The sequence below is a fragment of the Syngnathoides biaculeatus genome, chromosome 5 (assembly GCF_019802595.1).
Source record: "Syngnathoides biaculeatus isolate LvHL_M chromosome 5, ASM1980259v1, whole genome shotgun sequence".
In the NCBI taxonomy this organism is placed as follows: domain Eukaryota; kingdom Metazoa; phylum Chordata; class Actinopteri; order Syngnathiformes; family Syngnathidae; genus Syngnathoides; species Syngnathoides biaculeatus.
This window is the reverse complement of record NC_084644.1, coordinates 19,396,339-19,412,951: the sequence shown is the minus strand read 5'-3', so window position 1 is coordinate 19,412,951 and position 16,613 is coordinate 19,396,339. Positions and strand designations below refer to the sequence as shown.

The 16,613-nt window shown below is 40.5% G+C and overlaps 1 protein-coding gene across 2 annotated transcripts in view; it reads left to right on the top strand.

Moving 5' to 3' along the window:
* Positions 1-16,613, top strand: part of rims2a (regulating synaptic membrane exocytosis 2a) — a 198,934-nt gene that overhangs the window by 47,242 nt on the left and 135,079 nt on the right. The window lies entirely within an intron of this gene.

Genomic DNA, 16,613 nt, shown 5'->3' with positions numbered 1-16,613 from the left:
CATTTTGCCCTCTACAAAAGGTTGCGTGCAACATTTCTCTTGTGATTAATGCTCACTGTTAAGTCAATGTGTTATTCTTTTTTTCAGTTTAACTTCCATTATTCATGTTGACTTGAACAACAGTTGTTCTACTGTATTTCACCACTGGAGGGAACTATTTTTCCTCTTTTTTCCCACCAGGGAACTACCCAAAAAAAAAAAAAAAAAAAACGATTTTAGTACATTTGGTTGGTGTGCATTTTAAGCATAAGCTTAAATAATTCTACGCGACCGTATCAAATGTAATTGCTATTAAATTAAACCAGGACCGATTGTTGGCACTCACAATCTTTCTTGCTCCCACTCTTTCCTTTTTTCCTCTTCCCTTTTATTTTCTTTCTGCTGCATTCCTAATTTTATGGAATTGCATCAGGAGGACAGTGTGGTTAGCGACATCTTCTTTTGCATTTGCTGGGAGTGTGCTTGAAGCATCATTGTTCCATTGCTGTTACATACACTTGCACATACAGCAGCCAAAAAAAACAGTCCTTAACCAAAACACAAGAACACCAAACAGCAGTCTCTGTGAGTGTATCATCTAAAGCTAGACTCAATACATCGTCCTAATCAGATCAATCAGTGGTATATAGTGTATCTAATTTTATTGCAATTTATCTGATGTAAAATGTGTCATCATGGGGAAATGTAGCTCAGGTTGAAAATTACATAAAACTGAAATCAAAGCTACAGTTAAACTCTCATTTGCTTATGAAAACACAAAAACTGATGTCAAAATATAATTCTAACATGAATTCTAACATGTCCTAGCTGTGATTAGCGTACAGCGTAGATTAGAATGGAAATGTATGATGTGTGATAATTTTATTATGTATGTATGAACAGATGTGGCATCAAGGTGGCAATTCATCTGAGAAACATACAGTAGATTCTAATAAGGGCCTTAGTTCGTACCTGATTTTGGTGGTATTTGCCTTTTGCCTGTCAGGAGTACTTAAACTGTCTTGGTGGATGGGAACGAAAATCCGCAGTAAGAAGAAAACACGCGAGGGTCTTTTGTTGCTTTTAGGAGGTAAAGTAGTTGAGATACTGGCAGGTAAGATCATGGCCAGTTGGAGGGGTTGGCAAATGTTCTGAAGAAAGTGCCACTTAGTAAATAGAAGCAAAGACGGCTCTCACTAAGTAGTGCCATGGTCTTTTTACCTTCAAGGTACATCAATACACACTGTGGATGCTGGTGTTAAATATAAATGGGATGTTGTACAAAATAGAATCTCATGAATGGCTAGATGCGTACGGAGACAACTCCAGCTACAACTCCTTGGAAATGCATCAGCTTTACAAGACTTGACATTTTACTATCACTACTACATTCAAGCGTGTTTGTACACACACACACACACACACACACACACACACACACACACACACACACACACATGCACATGCACACACACATACGCACACACACATTCATTACTCTTGCTGTTTTGAAAATTACACTGTACATAAGGGAATTACTTGATGATCATAAAGTCCATAGCCTCCATCACACATAGAATGGAAAACACCACTGCCAGCCACATGGCCTTAATTAACATAACACAAAAATAAAATACAAAAACACCAACTGGGTCTTTGAAACAATTTGAAGCTGTTGGCAAGAAAACTTTTACAATAGTGACGTTATGGAGATATCCAGAACATGTGAGACATTGTTGTCGAGGATTCACACAAAAGCAGATGGGCTTGCATAAGATTATTAAAGAACTGCCGCTAAATGTCATTTAGGGTGAAAATGTGTGTTTCTAAACAATATGGTACTATGTAGTGCAAATTTTCAAATTCAAAGATGTAAACTTACGTTGGAACGTAACTGCTGATGAGAGATACACAGCCCTCCTGCTCATAAGTGCATCAGAGTCGGGGGGCAAGTGAGTGTGTGTGTGTTTGTGGTGGGGGCGGCGGGAGTAATGAGGCAGGATGCATGCAAATTAAACTTCAGTGTGAGTATGTGCATGTGAGACCTTTTTGCTTGGCTTGATTACACTTCATAAAAGACATTATGTTTACATTTTCTTCTATGCTTTCAATTAAGGTACTATATTTTACAATATATTTTATTTTTGGGGCAACTGGATGAGATGAATTGGATTTTGATTCATTTTAAAGGAAAAATATGTTTGGAGATACGTGTGTTTTGGGAGAGAAACATGGTCACGGAACAACTTAAACTCGGATTGCAGTTGTATACGAACTGCAATATTTTCCCTCGCTTTCACCTCTGTGGCTTTATCATGGATGTAGTTATTTCCAGACTATTCTGGCTATTCTTGGCTTATCTTTCTTTCACCAAAATGGTGTCTGCTGTACTGTTCATGTTTTTTTTAAAAAGCTCTGTGTTGAAGTGTTAAGTCAAATCCGCTCACATTGAAACTCTGACCCTTATCATGGACGGTGCAGTTCAGTAGCTATCTAGAAGTTCTCCAAATGAGAGCTGGGGTTTAGAGTATTTTTGCATGAAAGTTAGTGCTTCTATAAAATTGGAAGGATCAGAGTTGGACTAACGTGAACGAGCACCCCTGTTGTGGACATTGTAAACTATTGAAGAAGTAATATTTTAGCATAAACAGTTCAGTAACAGATATAGCTGCATATTCTCTGTGTTTTGTAGAAACAAAACTGCGGCATGCTTTGGGCAGGCCATTTACAGTGAATGTTTGAGGTCATTAGCTGCATAAAGACACCTGTCCACCCCATACAATCAGTAAGACTCAAAGTTGTAACATGGCCAAGACCAAAGAGCTGTCCGAAGACAGCAGAGACAAAATTCTACAACTCCACATGGTTGGAAAGGGCTACGGAGAAATTGCCAAACAGCTTGCTGAAAAAACGTTCATTGTTGGAGCAATCATGAGAAAATGGAAGAAGCTAAAAATGACGGTCAATCTCAATCGGAGTGGAGCCCCATGAAAGATTTCACCTCTTGGGGTCTCAATGATCCTTAGAAAGGTGAGGAATAAGCCCAGGACTACACGACAGGACTTGGTCAATGACGTGAAAAGACCAGGGACCGTTTCCAGGGTGACTGTTGGTAATACACTAAGACGTCATGGTTTGAAATCATGCATGGCACGGAGGGTTACTTACTTAAACCAGTACATGTCAAGGCCCATCTTAACAGCCCAGAAACCTGTCTGATCTAGAGAAGATCTGTGTGGAGGAGTGGGCCAAAATCCCTCCTGCAATGTGTCCAAACCTTGTGAACAACAACAGGAAACGTTTGACCCCTGTAATTGCAAACAAAGGCTACTGTCATGAACGAGACTCGAGGGCGGACCCAAATGAACAACTCCAAAGACAAGAAGGCAATACAGAGGAAACCTTTATTCGGTCCAAGGTCAGGTATCAAGCAGACAGTCCAAACAAGCAGAAGTAATAGTAATGGCAGGCTTACGAGGGTGGTCAGTAGTATGTACCGGGTGTAATCAGCCAGGACAAGGTGCAGGTGTGCGCCGACTAATTGGCTAATTGGGTGGCCACCCCCAGCCTGGGCAGGAAGCCTGGAGCATGACAGCTATTGTTCCAAATATTGGTTTTCTCAGGTGTTCAAATACTTATTTGCAGCTATATCACACAAATAAATTGTTAAAAAAATCATGCATTGTGATTTCAGGGTTTTTCTTTTTAGATTCTCTCTCTCACAGTGGACATGCACCTATGATGAAAATTTCAGACTCCTCCATGATTTCTAAGTGGGAGAACTTGCAATATAGAAGGGTATTCAAATACTTATTTTCTTCACTCTAAAGTGACTTCAAGAGTTGCTTTAATCACAAATGACTTCCTCCTTGCAGACTGGAGGTTCCTCAGGCTCTTTTGAAGCCACATTAGATGAAGCATGAGAGGACTGGTGCTGAACTCCACCAGGATATGCAAGCATTCTGAGGGCTTCACAACATTGCCCAATTGTAACACTACAGCTACTGTTGTTTTATTTTTCATAAAAATATCACTGCTTTTTTTTCCAAAAAGTATCCACTTCAAGACTGAGTCATCTGTGATTGTTTAAGCAGGGGAACCTTACGTGGAATGCATGATTTTAAACCATGACGTCTTAGTGTATTACCAACAGTCACTTTGGAAACGGTGGTCCCAGCCCTTTTCAGGTCAAGTCCCATTGTGGAGTCCTGGGCTGATTCCTCACCTTTCTAAGGATCATTGAGACCGGACGAGGTGATATTTTGCATGGGGCTCCACTTCGATTGACATTGACCGTCATATTTCGCTTCTTCCATTTTCTAATGATTGCTCCAACAGTGGAACTTTTTTCACCATGCTGCTTGGCAATTTCTCCATAGCCCTTTCCAGCTGTGTGGAGTTGTACAAATTTGTCTCTGGTGTCTTTGGACAGCTCTTTGGTCTTGGCCATGTTACAGTTTTGAGTCTTACTATATTGTATGGGGTGGACAGGTGTCTTTATGCAGCTAACAACCTCACACAGTTGCATCTGATTCAGGATAATACATGGATGGAGTGGAGGTGGACTTTTAAAGGCGGACTAACAGGTCTTTGAGGGTCAGAATTCTAGCTGATAGACAGGTGTTCAAATACTTATTTGCAGCTGTATCACAAATATAAATCATTAAAAAAATCATACATTGTGATTTCTGGATTTTTCTTTTTAGATTATCTCTCTCACAGTTGACATGCACCTATGATGAAAATTTGAGACCCCTCCATGATTTCTAAGTGGGAGAATTTACAATATGGCACGGTGTTCAAATACTTTTCTTCACTGTATGTGCTTCTTGCACCTCCTTTTCTCCAATTGTAGGATTATATCGGGAAGAGCATTTAATAAACTTAGTGTGCAATTTTACATCATGACGGAAACAATTTGAACCATTGCAACATAGTAAAGGAATACATATTGTTCCCAATGCCCCTGCAGACTTGTTCCGTGTTTCTTTTTTCAGCATGTTCAAAATCAACTAACATATTTTTGATTAAAGTCTTGTTCGTAATTGCATTCAATATATAATGTTGTAAAAGGAACACCAAGTGTATAACACCTGTTGAGGTGAGCAATGTTGTCCTTTTCTAGTTTACAGCAATGGTCATTAATTTTGGCTGGGTCAGCCAGGATACAGCTAATGATGGGATAGCTTTGGTGTCGGTGGAACATTGCTGTTCTGAGTTGCATCCAGTGCTTATACCAGCTACGCCTCTCACGATCTAAAAAAATTTCTTTCAAGACAAAATGTTGAGTGACTGATGAATGCGTCTGCCTCACAGTTCTAAGAATTAGGGTTAAAATCCTGGAACCACCTTTGTGGAGTTTTCACGTTCTCCCCGTGCCTGTGTGAGTTTTCTTCGGGCACTCCAGTTTCCTCCCACATCCCAAAAACATGCAACATTCATTGGACACTCTAAATTGCCCCTAGGTGTGACTATAAGTGAAAATGGTGGTTTGTTTCTATGTGCCCTGCGATTGGCTGGCAACTGGTTCAAGGTGTACCCCACCTCCTGCCAGAAGATAGCTGGGATAGATTCCAGCACTCCAAAATCCTTGTGAGGACAAGCGGTTAGGTTGATGGCTAGGTGGATGTTGTTCTGTTTGCATTTCTTGGCATCTTTGGATTCTGTTCTATCTCTGTGACTTTATTTATATTTATATGCCTTTATATTTTTTTATTTGATATTTGTTTTGTGTATGCTGTAATTATTTTTGGGTGAACAATGATTTAATAGCAAAAATTTGCAGTAGGAAGAGGTTGTGCCTTCCATAAGAAGAGGATAGCGGGTATATTTTATCAGGCCCCAAAGATACCTATGACATCATAGTGTCATATTTAACTAATGTCACCTAGGTCAGCTTGACAGAACAACTGACTTAGCGCTATAGGGAGCCTGGAAGCAAATTAATTATTGCAAAATACATAAAATAATCTGGGGAAGTGCCCTGATTTATTTAGTTTGATTCTGAGCATAAAAGTGAATTGAACAATATTATTTTTACCATCCGTAAATGCCGCATTATTCCTGTAACTTTGTCATATTTTTGTCCCTGTGACATCATCCTCTTGCAGTTATGTGAGGACAAAATTCACTGTGATGTGTTGCCAACAAGAGTGGTCACTGCACACAGTGAATGAGAAAGTGTGCTGAACGGGAACAGAAACACTTTTAGTCGGCATTGAGCGCTACCGCGTCGCTCTCTCTTATAACTGGATGGAGGGGGTTGCTGCATATAAATGAGGGTCTCTCATGTGAATGGCAGGCTGACCGTGTCATGGATGAACTAATGCAGCGGTGGTGAAATCCATAGCCTCATTTGTTTGGTTATTGCTTGATTCAAATGCCTCCCTCCTAGAGTGGTCCTCACAATTTTCTCGGATTGGCTGGAAATGGAAATCTATGTTTTTTTGTTTTTCTGGATTTGGATTCTGACATCACACTGGTGATAGAAACTAGGGCAAAGACTGCGTTGCTGTTGTTGTTTTTTCTTCTTGATCGGAGCGAATGTGGCCGATCGAGTCTCCGGTGTAACCTTCACGTTGCTCTCAGCTGCTGGTGTCTGGACTTGGAGCTGTCCACGGTTCTGAAGGTCGGAGTAGCAGGTTTGTTTGTCAGGAGAGGAGCAGACACCCCGCCTTACGGAATGACTGAATTGAACACTCCGTGTTTCTCTCAGCAGCACAATGGGTAAGCTGGCGAGTCTCACTATTGTAATAGTTTATGCTCTGAATTCAATTTGATACCAACATGCATGTTGCATGCACGCTTTGGAAACAGCTAGTTCACATGTTAATATCTTATTATGACACTCGGAACATGTAAAAAAAAAAAAAAACAACAACGTTGTCTTCATGGAGAGTGTGGGTAAACCACATACATACAATGTACAAAAATATTACAATTGTATTCACCTCCACATTGCTGTTTTTCTGAGCTTTCAGATAGGGCACATAGATATTCACGAAGTTCATTATTATTGCTGGTGTGCACACTAAAATTAAAAACTCATAAAGATGTAATTCCCCACGTACATCCAGTGCAGGAGCATGTCAATGTTAATCAACAGCACATGCACTGCATCACACTACAGTCAAGTGTCATGTACACTTTGTGCTCTGGAAAGTGGTCCCTAAAGACTGAAACCCCCTGCCACCTCCCAAAACAACAACAAAAAAATTAAAAACAAGCTTAAAACAGCATCTAGTACATCTTTGTGTTTATGTAGCTAGGTAGGCCCTGTAAAAAAGGCTCTGGGAGTCTGTACAGAATGTTAGTCCTTTGAATTTATTATTCATTGCCTGAACAAGCACCATAAAGTGAGTACAGTTCCCACAGCTGTGGCACTTTTTTTTTTTTTTTCTAGAGCATATTAGCTACTATCCTTATTGATGATTGCAGCTCAGTCGGGCGCGGTCCAGCCCGGGCCAGGGCGTTCCGAGAAGCGCTCCACTCCCTGAACAATGAGTCTTTTAATGAAGAGCTCAGCTCATCTCAGTCCAGGTGAAGGAGAGTTACGGCGTGGTAATATGATACCGATGACAGCTCATTTAATGCCCTATCAATATTGCAATAAATGCCATCTTCACTCTTTACCTAATTTCTTTGTTTCCTAATTATTTTTTGACTTCTTATGAAGATGTCTCTCATCACGTGTCTCTGACTATATGATACCTTAACTGGAAAATACTTGCTCACCTTCACCATTTAAATGACATCAATCCAGTTCTGATGATAACTTCTACATTGTCCTTTTAAAAAATGAGTTATAACTGAACAAATGCTACAAGACAGATTTTCACCAAGACCATTGATGGATTGCTTGATTACAATATTGTATATGCCAGCATGCTATACTTTGTAAACAAGTACCTTATTAGCAAGTAAATATGCAACCATGTCTAGAATATTTATTCATTTATAATTGTGATGAAATAATATTTTTCCATTTTATTTTGTTTCCAGAAAGTGTTTATCAACTCTCATAAATCAATTGAAGGTCATTATGCAATATCTTGCCAAAAGTAAACAATTCCAAACGGCAACGAATACATAAGCTCTCTCATAGATATCATTGAATGTTATTTGTTTGATTTGACACTGAAACTGTCTCTCACTTCGATCACGCAGTGAACGTCTTGTTTCAATACTGCTGATTCACCCTCAGCTCATTTGAAGTAAGGTTGTAGTGCAGTTTATTGGCCACAAGGCGTTGCTCACTGCTCTCACTGCTTGTCACGCTCAAAAATGTTCTCCATATGAAAAATGAAGACTAAAACTAACTTCAATGTGAAATATTAAAGACAGCAAAAGAAGAAGCTTTGTTTTAGGTTCCAAACAAGCTTTTGTTTTTGTTATTGGACAGTTATATTGTTATGTTGTGGGACTCATCAATTTAAAACATGAATTATGTTTTTAAAAAATCCGTCATTCAGATCAGCTTTAGCTAATTATATTATTGTTAGATACATGCTTTAATTTAACTCAGTCTGAACAACAGTGGAGCGTGTTTCAGTAATATTTTAGCATAGGATGTGTGTCGTAGTTCTGTGCCTCAGTAAATCTTCTATAACTCATTTGTAGGGTATACAGTATATACGTACTGGCTGTTTTGTGTGGTAGCGCTCAGTTTTTAGCTTTCTATTTTTAGCTGCAGCTTCAATGACTATGAAATGTGCAAACACAAGGAGAAATGGCCCTGCCTGAGGCCTGCAGCCCCCAACCCCCTTCCCGCACTCAGCCATGAAGAGTTAAGATGAAGGGGAGTGTGTGTGCGTTTGCCTGCCTGCCTGCCTGCCTGTCTGCATGTGTGTGTGTACATACGTATGCACCCGTATGTGGATGCACATATACAGTCAGGTCCATTGGTGTCGGGGCTGTGATGCCATTACCATATGTTCGCTTTTGTGCACCACTACAGTGGATATGAACGAAATGCGTAAAAGTGTTTTCTATGGAAGTAAATATGTGCCACCAGTATTTGAATTAAAAATGCCACTGAAAATTTTATGTTGTAAAATTCACATTGTTATTTCAAAGTGATCACATTTCCAATAGCTGTTTTTCAGTTTAACTTTTCAATGTTAACAAATTCGCCATATAAAAAAATTCAACCTTTAAAATTCAAATGCAATATTTTCTGTCTCCTGAGATTCAACTGACTACAATTTGCTGCCTGAAATTCACCGTCCAACACCCAGCCAAACCAGTTATGCTTTCTTAGTCTCATGACGTCACATACTAAGTAAGCGTAACAGGATTGGCTGAGTATTAGACGGTGAATTTAAAACAGTGAAACGCAGCCAGTTGAATCTCAGGAGATGGAAAATATTACGTTTGAATTTTAAAGATTGAATTTTTTTTATATGGTGAATTTATTAACATTGAAAAGTTAAACTGTAATACAGCTAGTGGAAATGTGATCACTTTGAAATAACAATGTGAATTTTACAACCTAATATTTTCAGTGGCGTTTTTAATTCAAATCCTGGTGGCACATATTTACTTAGTTTAGTTTTCTTAGCATAGCATAGTGTTCTTCTAGCTTTAGTTCAAAGTGCAGAACAGAAATATTGGTTGAAACATTGAGGAAATAAACGACAATTTTGCCATCATCATTTTCAAAAGTTCAGATGTTACTAAAATACACATTTGTTGGAAACATTTGGGTTTCTTTCTTAGGGATGGATGCTTTTGGGGCAAAATCCAATTGATGTTTTTGTTTTGTTCACATTTATGATAGATTATTATTATGCAGGTTGATCAGCTGGAAAGCATTGGCCTCACAGTTCTGAGGTCCTGGGTTCAATCCCAGAACTGCCTGTGTGGAGTTTGCATGTTCTCCCCGTGCCCGTGGGGGTTTTCTCCGGGAACTGCGGTTTCCTCCTACATCCCAAAAAACGTCCAACATTAATTGGACACTCTAAATTGCCCCTAGGTGTGATTGTGAGTGCAAATGGTTGTTTGTTTCCATGTGCGCTGTGATTGGCTGGCAACCAGTTCAGGGTGTACCCCACCTCCTGCCAGAAAACAGCTGGGATTGGTTCCAGCACTCCTGAGTTGGTTGTCAGGATAAGCGGTTTGGAAAATGGATGGATGAATAGACCTAATATGATTTTTTAGAATATATAATTACAGAAACTTTGATTTTTGGAAGAAAATACAGTATGTACATCATAAATTTTTTTGAGACGTGCATATTAATATATTTCAGTAATCAAGCACAGTTTTTATTGAATTATGATCTGGCATGATATTACATATCATGGTAAGATTGTACTTCCTTTTCAAAACCATGAATGCTCCTTTCACAGTTCGACATAATTTCTGAATCCTTGGATTATATTGAATGTATTCGTGGATGAAATCAAAGCAAGATAACACGTAAGAATTATGTTTGTACTGAAGTTGAATGTGAGACTACCTACTTGTTTGTCACCTAGTCTTAGGTATTATTTCTATCCTGTACGATGTAATTGCAACATGGCTGGCATTGTATAATGAGAGAATTCTTCGAAATGCGAGTGATGTGTCAGTGTAATTGAAATTGCTGAGATACAATTTTAGTTCTTCAGTTTCTGCAGCCCAACAGATTAAAATAATTGCATTTAGACAGACTGCCTCGTTTAAGTTAATGTTCTCACTTATACTCTACATGGTTTTCAACATGTCGAATGTGGTTCATCAGTAAGGAAAACTGGCCCTGGTGACTTGTGGGTGTCAGACAATCACTAATGTTTGACTGAAGAGCTCTCACCATGACCTCGGTTAAAGACGCTGTCATGGCCTCACTGACTACACTTCACTGGGATGCATTAAGCACAATTTGTAGCCTCTCAGCTTCCATTGTGTGTCAGTACAGTTATAGCCCATCTGTAACATTGATAGCTGGTCATAAATGCCTCGTGTGTCAATATCACAAAGAGTGCTGTGTGAGTCTCTGAATTGAAAATAGTGCTAAACGTCAAAATCATGTTTTGTGGTGAAGAAACGCATGGATCTATGTTGGCTGCCATTTTTTCATTAATGACATACTAAAAATCATGCATTTCATGACAGTTGCCCTTTAATGTTGCATGTTTTTGGTATGTGGGAGGAAACTGGAGTGCCTTGAGAAAACCCACACAGGCACTCCGAGTATATGCAAACTCCACACAGGTGGAGCTGGGATTTGAAACCCAATCCTCAGAGCTGTGAGGCAGATAGACTAACCAGTCACTCACCATGCCACCACAGAACTACATTTTGTCTTGAAATAAGCATTGTCCTAGATCAAGAAGACCCATGCAGGGAATGGCTGAACATGGAAACTCCACAGATGCGGGGGCAGGATTTGAACCCCGGTCCTGAGAACTGTGAGGCCAACGCTCCAACCAGTTGCTCCACTGTGCTCCCATATTTTACCAAACCAACTTTTTTTCCCAGTATTTGGGATGGAGCATTAACTCTATAATGCCTTAGTAAACATGTGAAATATGGATTAAAATCATCTACGCAATATTGATTTTTTTTGCTGCAAGGCCTAAAATCACGTCATTTGCATCTCTGTACCTTATCTATGTCTCGAGTGCAGAGCCCTGCCTTCTTCTTGGCTTCGAGTCAGGGCTGTCAACGTAAAAAACACATCTGCTCTCACAAGCGGGGCTTCTACTCGGGAGCAACCAATCAGAGGAAAGGGGGCAGTCTTAGCCAAATATGGACAAAGCAGATACAAAACCTGGTCAAACAGAAAAACACTTTTAAATGTGCATCCCTTACAGGTAAATTAACTGTCAATGTTCAGTTAACGTTATAATAATGGCTATTTCCTCTATTTAACCAACTAAGGCAATTTAGGACACTCTCTCATTTAAAATGCTGACCTGAAGTCACTTTAGGGTTCAATGTCTTGCCCAAGGACACGTCGACAGGAGAAGCTGACACTTTGGTCAGTCCAGGTGTGGCTCGACTAACTGAGTCAGAGCCACCCTGAGCCATATTTTAGTCAAACTTCTCATGCTACTCCTTTTTGATTGAGAAGCTGTGACAATTTTGACAGCAAAACCTCTTCACTCTCCTAAACAGAAGAACTCCAACAGGACTTTTCAATATTAAACTGGCTGTCATGATTAACATGTATGGGCTAGGTCCCGGTTGATATGCCATTCAGTCTCGACTAAAAAGCCCTCCGATTTATAGGAATTTAAACCAAAAGCAGCTGCTTGTACAGATGGACAGCCGTCTCCAAGTGGTCTGGCTTTTGCATGCCACTGTCAGAGCCAAGTCAATGGCAGATAAAAAAATGTGATGAAACAACAAACACCCCCCCACCCAAGAAAAAAAAAAAAATCCATCATATTGACAACGTGAGAAATGGACCATTCACCCTCCAACATTTCCCGGGGCCCATGGCAGTGGTCTGATTCAGGAAAACACCAATATGGTGGGCCCTTAAGCGGCCCCCTGTCCCATTGTGTCCTTCACTAAACTGTGTGTTTGCTTTGTCCACAATTGTGATTGGGCGACTGCAGAGGAATCATTTTGTGTGCACGTGTTGAAGACAATTTTTATTATTCTGTGAAATAACAGTAGTGGCCTGTAAAATTACCTTAACACACAGTTATCCCATTATTGTATACTTTAATCTGAAAGACAGAAATATACTATTAAAACAGATGATCAACATTCACTGTTAAATTCAAAATACAGTAATATTCAGTCAAATACATTTAATCGAAAATAAAGACAAATGTGGCACAGTGCCACAGCTGTAAAGAGTTGGCCTCACAATTCTGAGGTCCAGCGTTCAACCCTGGCCCCGCCTGTGTGGAGTTCACTTGTCCTCCCCAGTGCCTGCAAGGTTTTTTTTTTTCCCAGGCACTACAGTTTCCTCCCAAATCCCAAAAACATGCAATATGAATTGTACACTTTAAATTTACCCCGGGTGTTATTGGGAGTGTGACTACTGTCTGTTTCCATGTGCCCTGCGATTGGCTGGCAACCATTTCAGGGTGTACTCTGCCTCCTGCCCGATGACTGCTGCGATAGGCTCCAGCACTCCCGCGACACTTGTGAGGGTAAACGGCTAAGAAAATGGCTGGATGGATACAGACGTACACTGTTAAACTCAATTAAAAATACTCACTTTTATCTCCCTCACTGGTTTATTAGGGTAGCTTCTGAGTATACAACATACATTATACTTTACTGTTTTGTTTATGTACCAACACACAATATTTCAGCATGACGCGAATCCTATGGGAAAACCACTGCACATTACACACATATGCTATCTGATCACTGGTGCCAAGTCAGCTTCAAAACAGGTGTGAGAGGCAGCATTCAAGCCCAACTCACACTAATAACAGTAATGCACTGACTCAGCACTGAGACTTTTAAGATGAGTGGTTTGGTTGCAAGTGTTTGCGTTTGTGTCTGTTTGTGTGTGGTGGAATTGTAGCTGCTGGGCAGTTCACTGGTCGCCTGGCCTATCAATTCTTTTCCTTTCTCCTCGTCTTGACGGACACACTTCAAAACAAGTTAATACTGGCTTGATGTGGTCACCTGTATCACAGATACATTTATCTTACACTGTACCAGAAGATACGGGCTTTTTGTGTGTATGCGTGTGTGTGCATACAGATCAGGGCTGCTGTCAGCTCTTGAATTTATGAAGCTAATGTGGTGAGCTGGCTGTTGCGGCAGCAAAGTAGAGCAGATAAAGGCATGGCATCACAGAGTAGTAAAAACCTCCATTTCTCAAGTCTTTGGAGCATTTAACAAAATGAACATGTCTCTATTCTTTATTAGTTTGTCATAGTAAAGAACATTAACTGCAATTGCATCGCATGCCACCCCTCTTGTCTACAGTATAGTACACTTATATTAGGTATGTTCTGAAATCAGTTTTCTTGTGGGTTCTTTCCTGATGTATGAGAATCTGTAAAGTGAGTTTAATAGTAAATTGATAGAACTTAGTAAATGAGAAAACATCCCTAGTCACATGAAGATCTCGCAAGTTTCAGCTACGCTAAGAGACGTATAGAAGACTCAAAAACTCAAATTCATAAAAAGAAAGCTTTTCTATTGTGTGAAAGGCTGCTGCATGTGTACAATAAATCATCTTTCACCCCATCAACCTAAACTGTCAACACTTGAATTTTGTTTCTGTGGAGTGAAAACATTTAAAAGTAGTCACATGTTGTGACTCAGTCAATATTTCGGATTTGACATCATCAACAGTGGTGTGCTTTTGTTTTGTGAACTATTTATACAGCATTCATTCACAAATCACTCCATTACACCTTATCATTAACCATACATAATGCAGTGAGTGAATATAAAAATTCCACAGTCTTGTTCAAATGCCAAGTTTACAGTACGTGAAACCCCACCCCAAAATTTTTTCAAGATGAATCATTCAGAAACACACCGTATAACTTGTAAAAATCAAATTAAAAAAATAAAGAACTGAAATAATGATTGCAGAAGTGCACATCCTCTCATTACTAGGAATGTGGCACTGATTAAAACCAAATAAAGTTCAGCTGTTCTAGAAGTCTTTTCTTGACATTTTTTTTGTCATCACCTCTAACAATTACTATAAGCCAAGGTTCCCAGCATCAGAAGGATACCATTCTTCAAAGCTATCAGTCAGGATAAGAGTACACAAGAATTTCCAATGAATTAAATATACGACAATGGAACACAGCGATGATGACATCAAGTGGAGAAAATGTGGCACAACAGATGACATAACCAAGACCTAGATGTTTTCTCATAATTTATGAAAAAAGATGAGAACAAAACTGTCTTTCCAAAAGTCTGACAGCTACTATACATTAAATGAGTTAAAGTAATTCTAAGCAACTTTAGTACATGTGAGAACAATCTCCTGTCTTATTCATATATTGATGCTTTAATGTTGGGTAGTAAGCCTTTTCTTATACCCCCCCTCTGAGCAGTCACCTTGTCATGGTGTACGGGTTTGGGGATCCCAATGATCCAAGGAGCCAAGTTGTCAGGGGCTTCATGCTCCTGGCAGGGTCACCCATGGCAAAGAGATCCTATATTAGGCACCATACAAACCATGGCTTTAAGACACATGACAAATTAAATAATTGGATGTAGGTTTTCCCTTGCCCAGGTGCAGGTCACTGGGGCCCCCCTCTACAGTCAAGACTGGAAGTGTGGCTAAGGCAATTGCCTGGTAGCTGGGCCTGCACCCATGGGGCCCAGTTGGGCACAGCCTGAAAGGGTAACATGGGTCCCCCTTCCAATGGGCACACCACCTGTGGGAGGGCCCATAGGGGTCAGGTGCACTGTGAGCTGGGAAGTCCCGAAGACGTGGAGCTTGCTTATCTGATCCCTGGCTACAGAAGCTGGATCTAGAAACATGGAATCCTACCTCTTTGGCATGGAAGAAGACCGAGCTGGTGTGTGAGGTTGAGATGTTCCGACTAGATATAACTGGGTTCACCTACACACTCAGCTTGCGCTCTGGTACCAGTCCTTTTGAGAGAGGTTGGACTCTTTCCTACTCTTGGAGTTGCCCATGGCAAGAGTCGCAGAGCAGGTTTGAGTATACTTATTGGCCCCCAGCTTTGCGCCTGTACATTGTGGTTCATCCTGGCGGATGAGAGGGTAGCCTCCCTCCCTCCGGGTAGGGGGAATGGTCCTGACTGTGGTTTGTGCCTATGCATCAAACAGCAGTTCAGAATACCCACGGTTTTTGGAGACCTTCGAGGGGGTGTGGGAGAACACTCCCACTGAGGAATCCGTCGTCCTGCTGAGGGACTTCAATGCTCATGTGGACAATGAAAGTGAGACATCCTTGGACATCTATTTAGGATGCCTCGTAGACAGCTCCCTCGTGAGGTGTTCTGGCCATGTCCCGCTGGGAGGAGACCCCTGGGACGAAGCAGCTGTAAAGCATCTCCCTTACAGTTCTGAGGACTGGGGTTCAAATCCTGGCCCCGCCTCTGTGGGATTTGCATGTTCTCCCTGTGCCTGTGTGGGTTTTCTCTGGGCATTCTGATTTCCTCCCAAATTCAAAAAACATGCACTAGGTGTAATTGTGAGCGCGACTGTTGTATGTCTCCATGTGCCTTGCGATTAGCTGGCAAGCAGTTCAGGGTGTACCCTGCTTTCTGCCCGATGACAGCTGCGATCGGCTTTGGCACTCCCGTGACCCTCATGAGGTTAAGTGGATCAGAAAATTGATGGATGGATCGATGAATGGATATGCCTCATCACCAAAAGATCACCATAACTACAGTGAATCATGGTGGTGGCAGAATCATGTATTTTTCTTCATCTGGTACTGGGCCTTAGTCAAATAGAAGGAATTATGAACAATTCCATATACCAGTCAGTGGTAGCACAAAACCTTCAGGCTTCTGCTAGAAAGGAAAAAATGTCAAGAAAAGCTTGCTAGAACAAAGAAAGATTGTTTGGGGTTAATCAGTGGCTGCTGAAATGGTGGCAGGTGTGCTCTGACTCTCATTTAAGGTGAATTTCAATGTTATTGGTTAATTCGCAATGGAGACACATCCCTAGTTATAAGATGATGTGCATACGTATCGCGTTCACAGATATTTTATGTTTACTTCCTTACTTTT